At 43.4% G+C, this 16,605-nt stretch overlaps 1 protein-coding gene across 2 annotated transcripts in view; it reads left to right on the top strand.

Moving 5' to 3' along the window:
* The first annotated feature begins 626 nt into the window (after positions 1-626).
* LOC137641622 (probable glutamate receptor) overlaps positions 627-16,605 on the top strand; it is a 189,591-nt gene continuing 173,612 nt past the window's right edge. For both annotated transcript variants that reach the window (XM_068374363.1, XM_068374355.1), the window contains exon 1: positions 627-1,269. The gene's annotated coding sequence lies outside the window, so the exon portion shown is untranslated. The remainder of the gene's footprint in view (positions 1,270-16,605) is intronic.

Below are 16,605 nucleotides of genomic sequence, written 5' to 3'. Positions count from 1 at the left end.
TGTTGTTGTTAATGCTTTTGAAATATTTTATCTTAATTTTTCATTACTTCTTATATCGTTTATTTATTTCCTTATTTCTTTTCCTGACTGGGTTATTTTTCCCGGTTGGAACCCATGGGCTTATAGCATCTTGTTTTCCAACCAGGGTTGCAGCTTAGCTAGTAATAACAATAATATTGTTAAATCCATATTATCGAAACAATCCGAGAATATGAAATTCTTCAGTTTCATCTCAAACGAAATATTTCTCATTTTTCAATTCTCGAATTTGAATTGTTTTGTGACCAGCAGATTGAATATTTACATAGCCGCAATTTATGAAATCCTTTCAATGTTAGAATTCTATTGGAGGCAGTTGAAATTGTCTTATTCGAAGTAAGAACGTCAAATTAGTTTTCAAAAATGTGACTATAAGGAAAAAGTAGGGTAACTTCAGGTGAAAATTTACCATCCTGATCGGGGACCTGTAGTAAAATCACTTACTATTGTATGACCAGGTGTACTAAAGGGGCTGAATTCATCCTTGACCACTTCAGTACACCTTGTCATACATTAGTGAGCGGTTGTGCTATAGTTCCCTTTTCAATATTTTTGGAGTTACGGCCTTCGAGATCACTCATAGGGGACCATCTGACCATACATGTAACAGAAGTGCTTTTTACTTGGTTGAACAAACTGAACTCTAAAATCTTTTGTTTTAGAGTTTTAGTGATGAATCCTTGACCACTTCAGTACACCTTGTCATACATTCATGAGCGGTTGTGCTACAGTTCCCTTTTTCAATATTTTTGGAGTTACAGCCTTCGAGATCACTCATAGGGGACCATCTGACCATACATGTAACAGAAGTGCTTTTTACTTGGTTGAACAAACTGAACTCTAAAATCTTTTGTTTTAGAGTTTTAGTGATGCAATTTCCATATATGCTTCAGTCACGTGTGATAAGTTTAGCGTAATGGCATATCATCTCTGTAAACCCTGGCCAGTGAAGATAATGCAGTCAGTGGCCTTAATTAGTAATTGATTGATTGATTGATTTGAGGTTTCCTGCCATCCTGACATCCTTAATTAGTGAGCTTAGGTACATTATAGGCTCGGTGTATCATGGTAACAAAGGCTACCCTACTGACAGCTTCTGACACTCAAAAAGCAGATGGTGTGGTATTTGTACCCTAGGTTCTCTTATAAAAAATCAAGTTACTGGTATTTGTCAGAAGTATACATGGCCCCGCAACTACAAGCTGGCCTATGATATCTGTGCACTTTGAGGTAAGAGCACATTTTTTTTTTTTTCAACATTTTCTTCATTTTACAAATTTATGTTCAACACTTTAGACTTTTGTTAGATTAGATGACCTTCAAAATTTTGTTTTACATTTTCAATCTCTTTAGCACAAAAAAGCTCTGTTATTGTTTAGAGCGTTTTTAGTCTATTCTAAGATGATAATGGTGAATGTATATGAAATTTCATGCACATATATATATACAGTATACATATATATATATATATATATATATATATATATATATATATATATATATATATGTATAATATACATATATATATATATATATATATATATATATATATATATATATATATATATGTATATATATATGCATATATATATGCATATATATATGCATACATATATATATATATGTATATATATATGCATATATATATGCATATATATATGCATACATATATATACATATGCATATATATGCATATATATATATGCATATATATATATATATATATATGCATGCATATATATATGTATATATATGCATACATATATATATATATATATATATATATATATATATATATATATATATATATATATATATTATACATATATATGCATATATATATGCATATATATGCATACATATATATATGCATATATATATATGTATATATATGCATACATATATATATATATCTATATATATATATATATATATATATATATATATATATATATACTGTATTTACATATATATGCATATATATATGCACATATATATGCACATATATATATATATATATATATATATATATATATACAGTATATATATATGCATATATAAGCATATATATTTATATATTTATATATAACGGATTTTGAGCAAAGCAAAAAATCTATTTTTGGGTGAGATAGCCATGTCGTCCTGATGGAAGTTCCTATAGGGTAGCTTCCTAGGGTATATTACAACTACGGCGATATTACCAGAGAATTTACCTTAAGGTACCCAGAATTCTAACTCCTGGAGCGAATATCCCTAATGAAAGGGATATCGCGACATATCAGAGGACGTATTCTTGACACGCCACATGGCAATCTGCACCCCAAACAGAGATAACACATCGAGGGGTCAATTGGCAAGAAAACGAAAACGGGAAAGAAAAAGGGGGAGCCACTCCTAAGGCTCCCTCTTCTCCAGTTTCGTAAGCGTGCCTGCCGCCAATCCTGGCGCCATCTGTATTCCTTGTAGCGATACACGAGGTGCTACAGATACTGTATGTAGGGAGGGGTCCTACAGCCCTTTCATAGAAAGGGAAGGGCGGGTCCATCAGGACGACATGGCCATCTCACACAAAAATAGATTTTTCGCTTCGCTCAAAATCCGTTTTTTGGGCTCAAGCCATGTCGTCGTGATGGAAGTATACCAGAGCATTACTGTATCTGTGGATTCTCAGAACGTGCCGTACTCCCCGGAGGTAATTTTTCCCGGTCGACTAGACCTAGAGACCTAAGATGTTACCGTTATACATCTTTTCAACTAACCATAAACCATGTTAGAGCTTCCTGCCTCCTACAGGGAAGAGTCCTACTAGACTCTGGAAAAGTCTCGAAGAGTACATATACCTATGTATGAATACCAGGCAAGCTAATATAGTGGTCTCACCCTATATTAAGTAAAGCATAGTTTGTAAAGAACCACTGCGTCAATATGAAGTATCGACCAGTTCTCCGCACAATACTTGTATTGGACAAAGGTTTATATCCGCATAGGAGGAAACTTGTAAAACCGCCACCGTCCCCTTATGGGACGGAGTCCTCCCGTTAAGGGAAAGCATAAACCAATGCAACATGGCTTGCATAAAGGAACAATTCTATTAGAATTATCCCAGATAAAGTACATAGAATGAATGCTCAATTATACCAATAAATTGACACAGGTGAAGGAGACGCAAGGTTCTCAAGAACAAGTTTATTGACAGACAATAAATAGACAGGTTAACAACAATTATATATATATATATATATATATATATATATATATATATATATATATATATATATATATAAAAGAAGAGGATAACCCAAAACTTTAAGCATAAGTATGATAGTAAACAGAACTTGTTTAGCTGACAGAAAAAACATTATTGCCACTTTTTAGATACCGAGGTATCAAAGTCATAAAAGTCTGTATTACAAATCAATCACATTAGCGTTAGAAACGCTCGGCACACATGTCTGCACTTATGCTAGGTTCACCTTTGGAAATGGAACAGTCTACGTGGGCAACTCAGTGCCCTCACTTAGTTTGTAGTACAGTATGTAACTACACACTCACCCTGGAATTAATCGTCCCAATTAAAACCACTGTTCCTCGCAGAGTTAAACAGTAGGGTTAATGACGCGACCCACTGCTACCACAGATCTCTTTAGTTCCTCTACTTGCTTCGCATAGTGGCGAAAGAACACTCTGGAAGATTTCCAGCCAGTGTATGAACGGAGATGTTCAAAATCCATACAATTAAAGAAATTTAAGGATGAGGCAACTTTCCTCGGATCGTGACCTGCGGGTGTACTGTCAGGATCCGCTCTGCGAATAAAATATGTAATTTTCGCTCTGAGTTGATTCAGAGATAAATTTGAGCCTGATGTTTCTCCCCTGAATAGTCGACCACCCTTGAAGTCTGAAGTTTTACAAAGATAGACCTTTAGGCATTCTACTGGACATAGAGATGCATCTTCTTTCAGAGGGCAGATTCTCCAGGGACCCCACCTGTTGGTGGGTAACTCATTCTTGGCGAGAAACGTAGGATCCGGAAACAGGTTCAGTTCTCCCCCATCCAGGAACTGAACACGACCTCCCTCTCTTGAGAGGGCTACAATCTCACTAACCCTGGCCCCGGACGCGAGTGCAAATAGGAAAATAACTTTTTGTGTTAAATCCTTTAACGCACACTCCTCATTGCTCAACAGAGAAGAGAAATGAAGAACTTTGTCTAAAGACCATGAAATGGCCTTTGGAGGTGCTGAAGGTCTGAGCCTAGCGCAGGCTTTCGGAACTTTATTAAAGATCTCGTTACCGAGGTCGACCTGGAAGGCATATAGGATGGGTCTTGTCAAAGCAGACTTACACGCCGAAATCGTGTTAGCTGCCAACCCTTGACCATGGAGGTGGATGAAGAAAGATAAGCAGAAGTCTGTCGAGATCTCCTGCGGATTCTTCGCCTTGACAAAGGCCACCCATTTTCTCCAAGATGACTCATATTGCCTTCTAGTAGATTTGCACTTATATTCCTCTAGGAAGTCTATGCTGGCTTTCGAAATCCCGAAACGCTTTCTCACCGCTAGGGAGAGAAAATCATGAGCTGCAGGGTCCGGGTTTTCTGTAATGAAGCGCAGACAGTCGACTTCTGGACTCGCTAGGTCAGAACTGGATCTGGTAGCGGTAGAAACTTCAACCATAGTTCCAATGCCAGGGGGAACCACACGCTGTTCGGCCACTTGTGGGCCACTATTGCCGCTACCCCCTTGAAGGATCTCAGTTTGTTGAGGACCCTCAACAGAAGGTTGTGAGGAGGGAACAGATAAATCCTGGACCATCTGTTCCAGTCGAGGGACATCGCGTCCACTGCTTCCGCTAAGGGGTCCTCGTACGGGGACACGTACAGGGGCAACTTCTTGTTGTCTTTCGTTGCAAAGAGGTCTATCTGCAGCTCTGGGACTTGATTCAGAATGAAGGAGAATGATCCTGCGTCTAAGGACCATTCCGACTCTATCGGTGTGAACCTGGATAGAGCGTCCGCTGTCACATTGCGGACTCCTTGAAGGTTAACTGCCGACAGGTAACACTTCTTCTTTTCCGCCAATCGGAAGATGGCCAACATCACCTGGTTGAGAGGTGGTGACCTCGATCCTTGTCGATTCAAGCATCTCACAACTACCTCGCTGTCCATCACCAACCTTATGTGGATCGAGTGACGCGGGGAGACTTTCTTTAAGGTAAGGAGCACTGCCATAGCTTCTAGAAAGTTTATGTGAAAGGTCTTGAATAGCTTGGACCAAGTCCCCTGGACTTTTTTCCGATGAGAGTGACCTCCCCATCCCTCCTTCGAGGCGTCTGAGTGAATCGTCACCGACGGGGGAGGTGGCTGAAGAAGAACCGACTTCTTTAGATGTCTGGCTTGGGACCAAGGCCTGAGAAGAGTACGTAGCCGAAGCGGAACTGGTCTTCTCAGATCTCTTCGCGTAACTTCTCCAAACTCCGGTTGCATCCTTTAGCTGTGCTCTTAGCACTGGGTCTGTCACCGAAGCAAACTGGAGAGAACCCAGTACCCTCTCCTGTTCGCGTCTTGATATCCTTTCGGAATCTAGAAGTCTCTTGACAGAACCCGCTATCTCCTTCCTTTTCTTCGCCGGGATGGAGAAACGGTGTGACATTAGGTCCCAGTGGATTCCCAGCCACTGGAACTTTTGAGATGGAGAAAGTCGAGACTTTTTTCTGTTGATCTTGAAGCCTAGATACTCTAGGAACTGGATCACTTGACTGGAAGCTTGCAAGCATTCTGTCTCGGATGCTGCCCACACCAGCCAGTCGTCCAGGTAGGCTACTACCTGAATTCCCTTTAGGCGTAATTGTTTGAGAGCTACGCTCGCAAGCTTCGTGAAGATCCTTGGGGCTATATTTAGCCCGAATGGCATGGCTCTGAAGGCGTATAGTCTTTGTTGTAGCTTGAACCCTAGGTAGGGGGAGACTCAACGGTTGATTGGAACGTGCCAATAGGCGTCTGACAAGTCTATGGAGACGGAATATGCCCTCTTGGGCAGTAAGGTCCTTATGTGTTGCAGTGTTAGCATCTTGAACTTGCAATTCACTATGAACTTGTTGAGTGGCAAGAAGTCCAGAATGACTCTGAGCTTTTCCGAGTCTTTCTTGGGAACACAAAACAGCCTCCCTTGGAATTTGATGGACTTCACCCTTCGGATCACTTTTTTCTCCAACAGTTCTTGGACGTACTCCTCCAGAACGGGGGTGGAGTGTTGGAAAAACCGGGGGCACGGGGGTGGAGTGCTGTACCAGCTCCAGCCCAGTCCGTTCTTGAGTAGGCTGTGGGCCCAGGGATCGAAGGTCCACCGATCCCGAAAATTCTGAAGTCTCCCTCCTACCGGCATCATCTCACTTGGACTGCCGTCCTGAGGTCTTGCCTCCCTGACTGCGACCACCCCTGAATCCCCTTCCCCTTGAGGGGCGCCTAGACGAGCCTCTGGCTGCTCCTCTAGGCTTTGCTCTAAAGGAAGTAGACTGCCCTTCGAACGTTGGGGTGAATGCCGTGGACTGTGTCGACACGCCCTGGGGTACCCACTGGAATGTGGTCGGGGTTTGTGCCACCATCTGGGGCACTGAAGGCAATGGCAATTGCAGTTGCTGTTGCTGTCTAAGAGGCTTGGCTGGCCGAGACGGTAGCCTAGTCCTCATAGTCTTCCTCTTTGGTTGAGGACCCTCATCCGGGGAAGACTTTCTTTTGATAGCCAGGCCCCACTTCTGGAGAAGGTTTCTATTCTCCGTAGCGGCCTTATCAACAACTTCTTTGACCAATTCGGTAGGGAAAAGGTCTTTCCCCCAAATGTTGGAGGAGATTAGTTCCCTTGGCTCGTGCCTCACCGTAGCCGAGGTGAACACGAACTCCCTACAAGCTCTCCTCGCCCTGACGAAGCTATAAAGATCCTTCGTCACTGTGGCCAGATGAGTCTTGGCCACTACCATGAACATTTCATGGACCTTGGGGTCACTTGCCATCGTCTCAAGAGTAGTCTGAAGAGACATTGAGGCAGCCAGTCTTTCTTTTGTCTCGAGCTCTCTCCGCAAAAGAAAGTCAGACAGCTTAGGGAGGTCCTCGCCGAACTGACGTCCGGCAATATCAGCCTCCAACTTCCCAACTGAGAAGGTAAGATGGACGTCCTTCCAGTCTTTGTGGTCCATAGGCAGGGCCAGCGACAAGGGTTTACACTCCTCCAGGGAGGGGCAAGGCTTGCCGGCCTCGACTGCTTTTAGTACAGCCGCAAACCCTTTCTGTAAAAAGGGGAAGGCTCTAGCAGGAGAGGACACAAAGGAAGGGAGCTTCTTACTCAATGCAGCTACCTTTGAGTTCGTGAAGCCCCTCTCTTTCATCGAGGATGAAAGCAAAGCTTGAGCCTTAGCATGGTCCATCACTATGACCTCCTTCGGCTCTGTCTCCTCCTTTGAAGCTGGTTCCTTCCTCAACCGGACATAACAGTCCGGTTATGACCCCTTGCTGGGCCAGAATTCCACCTCCTCTAGGGGAACTGAACCCAACTTATCCGAGATGACGATCTTTCCAGTCGTCATCGGCATGTGCTCAGCATACCTCCACGGGTTAGCATCTGAGCACAAGGGAAGGTCTTTCACATTGAGCCTTTTCTGGGGCCCATGTGATGCTGCAAGCCTCTGCATCTGCAGTTCCATTGCAGCCGCCTTCTCCTGATTCTCCTTCTGCATTTGTTGGATCATTCCAACAATGGAGGAGAGGGCCTGTCCCAGCTCTACTGGGAGAGCGGACGATGTTGAGGGAATAGGCTCCGGGATCTGAACCGGAGTAGCCGACACCTCGTCGACCTCTTCCTCTACAATGTCTGGGGCTTGAACTTCATCCTGGGCTCCTGCCAGGAGGTCTTCCTCCAGACGCTCGTCCACGTCAGACATCCTGTCATCCAACTGGATGTCTTGCAAAGCGACCGCGACTTCAGCATCCACCTGGATCTGAACTTGGGGGATCTCCTCCTGAGGCTGGGGAATCACTGCATCAGCTAATGCCCTAGGGAAAAGATACGCCCTCATCTTCTCACTTGGAAGATAAGGTCCAGAGGTGTTCTTCTGGAAGCCCCTTACCCAGGTACGAAGCTTCTCCCTTGCTATATCCCTTGATTCCGCCGTCCTAGGGGAATCAAAGGCCTCAGTAATCAGGTTAGTGCACACGGTACATACCTGAGGGTCCCAATACTGGAGATCACCCTTGGAGACAGCGCATGCTGCGTGCCTCCTACAAAACTCATGTCCACAGAGGTTCTTACTGCGGACGTTGTAGAAAACACTTCCGCACTTCGGAGGGTCCTCCTTATCAGAGGCCGACGAAGTTGGAGAAGCCATGAAAAGCTGAATAAATCCAAGATTTGCGAGAAACACAGGAAAAAACACCGAGTTGTTAAGCTACGCAAAAAGGAATACAGATGGCGCCAGGATTGGCACCAGGCACGCTTACGAAACTGGAGAAGAGGGAGCCTTGGGAGCGGCTCCCCCTTTTTCTTTCCCGTTTTTGTTTTCTTGCCAATTGACCCCTCGATGTGTTATCTCTGTTTGGGGTGCAGATTGCCATGTGGCGTGTCAAGAATACGTCCTCTGATATGTCGTGATATCCCTTTCATTAGGGATATTCGCTCCAGGAGTTAGAATTCTGGGTACCTTAAGGTAAATTCTCTGGGAATATTGCCGTAGTTGTAATATACCCTAGGAAGCTACCCTATAGGAACTTCCATCAGGACGACATGGCTTGAGCCCAAAAATATATATATATATATTTTTTTTTCTAAATAATTTACCTATTTTTGACACTGCCTTTTAATAAATAGCAACTCAACTCCGCCCTTCTGAGTCCAAAGAGGCTTTGCCGACTTGCTGGAAAATTAATTACATGAACTGTTTGTCATGTTATACGGAGCCATTTCCGATGTTATCTTTTCTTCATACTTATTTTTGTAATAACTTTTAAATGAATAGTAATTTCCTTAGCATTTTCATCATCTGCCATTATCCTCTTATATGATTGTTTGTTTTCACAGTACAACATATGAAATATATCAGGGTGTTAAGAGCTAATGATTATATTTATATTTAAAATGCCTGTGACCATTTGGAGTACACGTAACCATTACAGTGACATCTTTAGAAAGGTTACCTGAAAAGGGTTTCAATTGAAAAATATTACACAAGTATAAATGATACACTTATCATAAAGGGCTCCAATCACTAATAACTTTTTTTTTTTATCTATCGTAGTTGCTTGATCGATATAAGGTTTGGTTTCATCCTTTTTTAGAATTTTAATGCTTTTAAGGAAGGCTCGTAAGCCTGACACGTTCTTGATATAGGCTGCTAAAGGGTTGTTAAGATAAAATATCCCCATATCAAATTTATTTGGTTTTAAATGATCATTCTCTTATCTATTAGAGAAACTACTGTACCTGAGCCATCAAAAATAACGTCTAAATATTTACATCGATATGCAAATAAACACACACACACACATTCAACCATTCTCCCTCCCCTTTCCTAAACACAACTAGGTGGTTCGGCAATTTGTGGGAAAGTGTGGTTTCCGTATGTACCTCTTAGAGTATCCCCTCTCACCAGGGTATAACTAATCTCTCTCACCCCCTGAACGTGACAAGTAAGTTATATATATATATATATATATATATATATATATATATATATATATATATATATATACATATATATATATATATATATATAAACATATATATATATATATATATATATATATAATGTATGTATATATATACATATATATATAATGTATGTATATTATATATATATATATATATATATATATATAAACATATATATATATATATATATATATATATATATATATATATAATGTATGTATATATATACATATATATAATGTGTGTATATTATATATATATATATATATATATATATATATATGTCTATATATATAATGTGTGTATATTATATATATATATGTATGTATATATATGTCTATATATATATACATATATATATATATATATATATATATATATTCGTATACATATACATATATCTATATATATATATATATATATATATATATATATATATATATATATATATATATATATATATATATTATATGCGTGTATATAAATACTGTGTATATATATATAGATATATATACATATATATATATATATATATATATATATATATATATATATATATATATATATATATATATATATATATATATGCATGTATACAATTACTGTATATATATACATATATATGTTATATATGCATGTATATAATTACTGTATATATATACATATATATGTTATATATGCATGTATATAAATACTGGTATATATATATATATATATATATATATATATATATATATATATATATATTTTTGGGCTCAAGCCATGTCGTCCTGATGGAAGTTCCTATAGGGTAGCTTCCTAGGGTATATTACAACTACGGCGATATTCCCAGAGAATTTACCTTAAGGTACCAGAATTCTAACTCCTGGAGCGAGTATCCCTCGTGAAAGGGATATCGCGACATATCAGAGGACGTATTCTAGACACGTCACATGGCAATCTACGACCTGAATAGAGATTCGTCTCGTAGGAGGGAGATTGACGAGATACGAATTCGGGAAAGAAAAAGGGGAGCCGCTCCCAAGGCTTCCCTATCCCCCGATTCGTATGCGTGCCTGGCGCCAATCCTGGCGCCATCTGTATTCCTTTTTGCGTAGCTTAACAACTCGGTGTTTTTTCCTGTTTTTCTCGCAAATCTTGGATTTATTCAACTTTTCATGGCTTCTTCGTCTTCGTTGACCTCGGATAAGTTGAGTATAGTGTCTGTTATGTATAAATGTAGGCTCTTGGTAAAATTTTCAGTGATTAATAGGATTAATCTTTGATACAAGAGCCGTAGCCTACCAGAGGTGTCCTGGACACTGTCACTCGCTAGGTATAAATTAGTTAGTCAGAGTGACATTCCTGGTTGTTTTGCTTAATAAAATTTAGCTATTTAGCTTTACATAGGATTTCCTTTCGTGCTTAGTATTATTTGGCGAAGTATTCGCCATTCTGGCCTACGCTAGGCCATGTAGCCTAGTCATTTGGTCCTAGTACTTAATGCATGATTATGGTTTTTCCGAGTGTAATTAAAATTTTATTGAAGCTTTAGGCTATATTTTATACATTTTAGACTGTGTGGAATATTTCCAAGATTGTATACGTGAGAGTTTCGGTGAATTAGGTAATCGATTCTCTTGGTGCCTAGGCTAATTGCTTATGGAGCCTTAGTATACTTTATCATACTCCCCGGTTGCTTTCTTTTCTTCGGAGAAGGTATGCAATCCCTTTCCCTCTGTTTAAGCCTTGGGCTTATCCCTAAGTGGTTTTTTTCCGAATTTATTTTCGATAAAACTATACTAGGGTGTTACTGTACCTTCCTGTTCCTGCTGAGTCTGGTTCAAAGAGGGACAGAACAACAGAGTTTTTAGTCTGAGTCCGTGTTGTTTGGCTTAGGGCAGAGTCTCCCTCGCTGACCTAACACTTACAAAGGGAGCTGAGCTCCCTTAGGTCACTGTCGAAGGTTTCTGTAGTTATGATTCCTTCTTGTGTGATCGACCAGACTAAGTCCTGTTGCTGTTCTCGGGGAGGATAAATCTTCCCTTGGGAGTTGCAACGCCTTCCTTGCTTTGGTGCTCTGGAAGCTGGCAGGTATTATACTACTGTGCTGGCCCTTTCCCTTAGATCTCCCTTAGGCTAAGACAGAGTTCTTGGCTGCGGGTGATCTGTCACTAAAGCAAGGTTGGCAGGACCCTCTTGTCCCTTCCCCCTCTATCTCCGTAATGGCCTAGCCATTACTGTACTGTACCTTGCCGGCCGGCAGAGCTGGCCGGCAGGGGTATTACTGTACCATATGTCATTCTACTTCTGGACCTAGTATAGGTTGGGATATGGATTGACTAAGCCCATTGCCGGCCGGCAGAGACGCTGGACGGCAAGGGTCTTATGTTTTCGAGTGCTGCCCGGACCTCTCTTGGTCCCTCATCCATGCCTGCCGGCAGAGCCGGACGGCATTGGTCAAGGAAGCCTGAATTAAGTTTCTCCCCATCCTTATATGCACTCTTTCGGTTGCCGGGCTTGGGGGGTTGTGTACACTCTTATCCCGGCATCCATTCTATTTTCTTCTAGTGCTGTACCTGTCCCGGCAGCCGGCCTATGAGGCCGGCTGCCGGCCTATGAGGCCGGCAGCCGGGCAGGGGTAGTCTTCTGGTTCTTTTGCTGCCGGCTGGCATCGGTCTTGTACCTTTGCCGGCCGGCTTATGTCAGTCCTTGTCTGCCGGTCACCAAGAGTGTGGCCGGCAGCTGGGTACTACCTTGTGTAGTTGCTGGCCGGCAATCATTGCCGGCCAACACTGGCTGTTGCTGGCCGGCAGCTGCTGCCGCCGGCACAGGCATTTGAACCAGAGGGCTGCCGCCCTATAGCTGTTAAGTAGTATACTTTAAAGCTAATTGTGGTGTGTGCCGGCCGGCAAAGGCAGGCCGGCACACATCCTCCTATACTGTACTAGTATTCTTCTGTATAGCATATACAGTAAGAAGAAAACTATAGTAAAAGTTTAGGTACAGCACTGTATCTTCTAACACTATTGTGTTTTCTTACACAGCCCTTTGCTGTTGCCCTCAGACAGGAAGCAGAGTTCTTCCCCGTCTATTATCCAGGATTTTTAAAAATCATTGCCTAGGTGTGAGCTCCACCTGTTTCCTCTGGAAACCTTGCATTGGTTACTCTAGTAGAGATAAACCATTTTTGATTTTATTATCCGGAAGGCTGCAACAATGGGTTGTGAGGGAAACACAAGTGTGTGTCTTTCATTTATGAATTGTTATGCTATAATATGCATATCCAGTGATACATAGTTCACTTGATACTCATGGAAATTTCTTCTCTTTACAGGAGGACCCTCCGAAGTGCGGAAATGTTTTCTGCAATGTCCGCAGCAAGAACCTCTGCGGACATGAGTGTTGTAGGAGACACGCAGCATGCGCTGTCTCCAAGGATGATCTCCAGTATTGGGACCCTCAGGTATGTACTGTATGCACTAACCTGATTACTGAGGCTTTTGATTCCCCTAGAACGGCGGAATCAAGGGATATAGCTAGGGAAAAGCTTCGTACTTGGGTAAGGGGCTTCAAGAAGAACACCTCTGGCCCTTATCTTCCAAGTGAGAAGATGAGGGCGTATCTTTTTCCCCAGGCATCAGCTGAGGCAGTGATTCCCCAGCCTCAAGAGGAGATCCTTCAAGATCAAGTCCAGGTGGACGAGGAAGTCGCAGATGCGATGCAAGACATCCAGTTGTGTGACAGGATGTCTGACCTGGACGATCGTTTGGAAGAAGACCTCCTGGCAGAAGGTCAGGATCAAGTTCAAACCCCGGATGTCGTAGAGGATGAGGTCGACGAGGTGTCGGCTACTCCGGTTCAGATGCCGGAGCCTATCCCCTCAACATCGGCTGGCCTCCCAGTAGAACTGGGACAGGCCCTCTCTTCGATTGTTGGAATGATCCAACAAATGCAGAAGGAGAATCAGGAGAAGGCGGCTGCAATGGAACTGCGTATGCAGTCCCTGGCAGAATCACATGGGCCCCGGAAAAGGCTCAATGTGAAAGACCTTCCCATATGCTCAGATGCTAACCCATGGAGGTATGCTGAGCACATGCCGATGACGACTGGAAAGATCGTCATTTCGGATAAGCTGGGTTCAGTTCCCCTAGAGGAGGTAGAATTCTGGCCCAGCAAGGCATCATATCCGGACTGCTATGTCCGGCTGAGAAAAGAACCAGCTTCAAGGGAGGAGACAGAGCCGAAGGAGGTCATTGTTATGGACCACGCTAAGGCTCAAGCCCTACTTTCATCCTCGATGAAAGAGAGGGGCTTCTCGAATTCGAAGGTAGCTGCATTGAGCAAGAAGCTCCCTTCGTTTGTGTCCTCTCCTGATAGAGCCTTCCCCTTTTTACAGAAAGGGTTTGCGGCTGTCCTAAAGGCAGTCGAGGCCGGCAAGCCTTGCCCCTCCCTGGAGGAGTGTAAACCCTTATCGCTGGCTCTACCTATGGACCACAAAGACTGGAAGGATGTCCATCTAACATTCTCAGTGGGAAAGTTGGAGGCTGATATTGCCGGACGGCAATTCGGCGAGGACCTCCCCAAGCTGTCCGAATCTCTTTTACGAAGAGAGTTCGAGACAAAAGAAAGACTGGCTGCCTCAATGTCTCATCAGACTACTCTCGAGACGATGGCAAGTGACCCCAAGGTCCATGAAATGTTCATGGTAGTGGCTAAGTCTCACTTAGCCACAGTGACGAAGGACCTTTATAACTTCGTCAAGGCAAGGAGAGCTTGCAGGGAGTTCGTGTTCACCGGGGCTTCGGTGAGACACGAGCCAAGGAAGTTAATCTCCTCCAACATTTGGGGAAAAGACCTTTTCCCTACCGATGTGGTCAAAGAGGTTGTTGATAAGGCCGCCGTGGAGAATAGAAATCTTCTCCAGAAGTGGGGCCTGGCTATCAAAAGAAAATCTTCCCCGGATGAGGGTCCTCAACCAAAGAGGAAGAATATGAAGACTAGGCTACCATCTCGGCCAGCCAAGCCTTATAGACAGCAACAGCAACTGCAATTGCCTTTGCCTCCAGTGCCCCAGATGGTGGCACAAACCCCGACTGCCTTTCAGTGGGTACCCCAGGCGGTGCCAGGTCAGTCAACCACATTCGCCCCAACGTTCGAAGGACAGTCTTCTTCCTTTCGTGCAAAACCTAGAGGAGCAGCCAGAGGCTCGTCTAGGCGCCCCTCAAGGGGAAGGGGATTCAGAGGTGGTCGTGGTCAGGGAGGCAAGACCTCAGGACGGCAGTCCAAGTGAAATGATACCGGTAGGAGGGAGACTGATGAAATTTTGGGATCGCTGGACCTTCGATCCCTGGGCCCAAAGCCTACTCAAGAATGGACTGGGTTGGAGCTGGTACAGCACTCCACCCCCATGCCTTCGGTTTTTCCAACACTCCACCCCCATTTTGGAGGAGTACGTTCAAGAACTGTTGGAGAAAAATGTGATCCGAAAGGTGAAGTCCATCAAATTCCAAGGGAGGCTGTTTTGTGTTCCCAAGAAAGACTCGGAAAAGCTCAGAGTCATTCTGGACTTGTCACCACTCAACAAGTTCATAGTGAATTGCAAATTCAAGATGCTAACACTGCAACACATAAGGACCTTACTGCCCAAGAGGGCATACTCAGTCTCTATAGACTTGTCAGACGCCTATTGGCACATTCCAATCAGCCGTCGACTCTCCCCCTACCTAGGGTTCAGGCTACAACGAAAACTGTACGCCTTCAGAGCCATGCCATTCGGGCTAAACATAGCCCCAAGGATTTTCACGAAGCTTGCGAGCGCAGCTCTCAAACAATTACGCCTAAAGGGAATTCAGGTAGTAGCCTACCTGGACGACTGGCTGGTGTGGGCAGCATCCGAGACCGAATGCTTGCAAGCTTCCAGTCAGGTGATCCAGTTCCTAGAGTACCTAGGCTTCAAGATCAACAAGAAAAAGTCTCGACTTTCTCCATCCCAAAAGTTCCAGTGGCTGGGAATCCACTGGGACCTTTTGTCACACAGTTTCTCCATCCCAATGAAGAAAAGGAAGGAGATAGCGGGCTCTGTCAAGAGACTTCTAGATTCCGAAAGGATATCAAGACGCGAACAGGAGAGGGTACTAGGCTCTCTCCAGTTTGCTTCAGTGACAGACCCAGTGCTAAGAGCACAGCTAAAGGATGCAACCGGAGTTTGGAGAAGGTATGCATCAAACGCGCGAAGAGACCTGAGAAGACCAGTGCCGCCTCGGCTACGTACTCTTCTCAGACCTTGGTCCCAAGCCAGACATCTAAAGAAGTCTGTTCTTCTTCAGCCACCTCCCCCGTCGTTGACGATTCACTCAGACGCCTCAAAGGAGGGATGGGGAGGTCACTCTCATCGGAAAAAAGTCCAGGGGACTTGGTCCAAGCTATTCAGGACCTTTCATATAAACTTTCTAGAAGCTATGGCAGTGCTCCTTACCTTAAAGAAAGTTTCCCCGCGTCACTCGATCCACATAAGATTGGTGACAGACAGCGAGGTGGTTGTGAGATGCTTGAATCGACAAGGGTCGAGGTCACCACCTCTCAACCAAGTGATGTTAGCCATTTTCCGATTGGCGGAAAAGAAGAAGTGGTACCTGTCGGCAGTTCACCTTCAAGGAGTCCGCAATGTGACAGCGGACGCTCTATCCAGGTTCACACCGATAGAGTCGGAATGGTCCTTAGACGCAGGATCATTTTCCTTCATTCTGAATCAAGTCCCAGAACTGCAAATAGACCTCTTTGCGACGAAAGACAACAAGAAGTTGCCCCTGTACGTGTCCCCGTACGAGGACCCCTTAGCAGAAGCAGTGGACGCAATGTCCCTCGACTGGAACAGATGGTCCAGGATTTA

The sequence above is a fragment of the Palaemon carinicauda genome, chromosome 1 (assembly GCF_036898095.1).
Source record: "Palaemon carinicauda isolate YSFRI2023 chromosome 1, ASM3689809v2, whole genome shotgun sequence".
Taxonomy (NCBI): domain Eukaryota; kingdom Metazoa; phylum Arthropoda; class Malacostraca; order Decapoda; family Palaemonidae; genus Palaemon; species Palaemon carinicauda.
This window is presented reverse-complemented; position numbering and strand designations above follow the sequence as displayed.